General features: G+C 37.2%; 1 pseudogene; it reads left to right on the forward strand.

The window, feature by feature from the left end:
• Positions 1-333: 333 nt before the first annotated feature.
• On the forward strand, positions 334-1,282 carry LOC104995161 (annotated as a pseudogene).
• Positions 1,283-2,649: the final 1,367 nt, after the last annotated feature.

A 2,649-nucleotide genomic window follows, 5' to 3' on the forward strand; every position in this document is an offset into this window, starting at 1 on the left:
GCTACTACTATGTGTAAGACCTGTTGATTCACATTAGGTTTTGAGTCATCTCTCATGATTAAATGAGCACAGATGGTCTCCAATCTGTGTGTTCATATAGTTCCTCATATCTCCAACTATAAACATATGGTAGGAGAGAATTTGAGTTAACTTTAAGAGATCAGACATATTTTTGCCTATATCAAAAGAAAACAACAACAACAACAACAACAAAAAAAACTTCACAACTCACAGCTGAATAGAATTTGACATTTGTTACATGGAAAGGATAATGAATTCAAGATTGAGCTAATATGTTTTTTTTTTCAGGTAATGTAATTAACTATGCTATACATGGAGAATAGGAACAATGTGACAGAGTTTGTTCTACTGGGACTCACACAGAATCCAAAGATGCAGAAAATAATATTTTCTGTGTTTCTGGCCATGTACATTGTCTCTATGGTAGGGAATGTGTTCATCTTCGTCACCATCACAGCCAGCCCATTATTGGGGTGCCCAATGTACTTTTTCCTGGCTCATCTCTCTTTTATTGATGCTTGTTATTCCTCTGTAAATAACCATAAATTGATTGTAGATTCACTCCATGAAACAAAAAACAGCCCTTTCAATGAATGCATGACTCAGATCTTTGGGGAACACTTATTTGGAGCTGCTGATGTCATCCTGCTCACTGTGATGGCCTATGACTGCTATGTGGCCATCTGAAAGCCCTTGTAGTACACAAGCATCATGAACTGGAGGGTATGTTGGCTGCTAATCAGAGTGGTATGGGTCGGAGGCTTTCTTCATGCAACCATTCAGATTCTTTCATCTTCCATTTACCTTTCTGTGGCCCTAATGTCATAGATCACTGTATGTGTGATCTCAAGCCTTTGCTTGATCTTGTATGCATTGATACCCACATTCTAGGACTCGTTGTTGCTGCCAACAGTGATTTTCTCTGTCTGTTAAACTTCCTCCTCTTGATGGGCTCCTATATGGTCATTCTGTGCTAAGGAACCACGGTTTGGAGACAAGGCACAAGGCCCTCTCCACTTGTGTCTCCCACATCACAGTGGTCATCATACTCCTTGTGCCCTGCATTTTTGTGTACCTGAGACCAGCAGCTACTTTTCCTATTGATAAAGCAGTTACTGTGTTTTACCCTATGATAACTACCATGTTAAATCCCTTAATCCATACCTTGAGAAATGCACAGATGAAAAATGCCATTAGAAATTTGTGTAACAGAAAAGCTATTTCAGGTGATAAAAAAGTGGTACACAGATATGAGCATTGATTCTCCTGGTGAAAAGTTCAAAAGGACATTGCTGATGCTTTCAGCAAGACTATCTATGAGATAAGATGAAGGTACAATAAATAGCCACCACAAATCATAGATCCTGCAAGAGGCAGAATAAATGAGTGCAAGAAAAGTCAGGAAAAACTTAGCAGACCACTTTTTCATGTTTGGAACATTCTACCAAGTTGAATCTTAGTTTTTCTAGTTTAATCAGTGTATATGACTTAGTAAACTTCTAATAAAGCAAAATAAACTAAAAAAGCACTGATATTGAGCAGTGATCTCTGTAAAAATCCAATGAAGTGGACATTGCTACTATCCTCATTTTACAGGTGGGGAAGCAAGCAGAAAGTTCCAAAAGATAAATACTGAAGAATGATTAACCTGTATCTAGCTGATACCTCAGACCATGTTGTTAGCTGCCAAGATTTGTTGCCAGACAATGATGACAGATAGGAAATGGAATTATACTACTTCCATTTACTGAAACAGGAACTCTGCTGAAACACACACACACACACACACACACACACACAATTTTATATATGGTATGTAATACTGTGGTTTGTAACTACCTTAAGGGTTTAAAGTAATGGGCCATTTAACCTCAAAGGGATATGTAAGTTATGTTACACTGTATTTCCAAATTTTCTTTGGAAAAAAAAATTGTTTTAAGAATCATTTTGTTTTGCTTATGTCATGATCTTATCCTGATTATCCATCAAAAAATACGATGATTCAAGTAAAAGAATAGCTTAATGTCAGGCAGATTTTTTTTAAAATTAAATCAACTAAAAGTCAAACTGTCTATAATACTTACCTGCACAATAAACTGTGGAAAATTCTGAAAGAGATGGGAATACCAGACCACCTGACCTACCTCTTGAGAAACCTATATGCAGGTCAGGAAGCAACATTTAGAACTGGACATGGGACAACAGACTGGTTCCAAATAGTAAAAGAAGTGTGTCAAGGCTGTATATTGTCATCCTGCTTATTTAACTTATATGCATAGTACATCATGAGAAATGCTGGGCTGGAAGAAATACAAGCTGGAATCAAGATTGCTGGGAGAAATATCAATAACCTAAGATATGCAGATGACACCACCCATATGGCAGAAAACAAAGAGGAACAAAAGAACCTCTTGGTTAAATTAGAAGAGGAGAATGAAAAAGTTGACTTAAAACTCAAAATCCAAAAAACAAAGATCATGCCATCTTGTCCCATCACTTCATGGCAAATAGATGGGGAAACAGTGGAAAAAGTCAAAGGCTTTATTTGTTGGGGCTCCAAAATCACTAGAGGTGGTGACTGAAGCCATGAAATTAAAAGATGCTTGCTCCTTGGAAGAAAAGCTATGA

The sequence above is a fragment of the Bison bison genome, unplaced genomic scaffold, assembly GCF_000754665.1.
Source record: "Bison bison bison isolate TAMUID 2011002044 unplaced genomic scaffold, Bison_UMD1.0 scf7180017864277, whole genome shotgun sequence".
In the NCBI taxonomy this organism is placed as follows: Eukaryota; Metazoa; Chordata; class Mammalia; order Artiodactyla; family Bovidae; genus Bison; species Bison bison.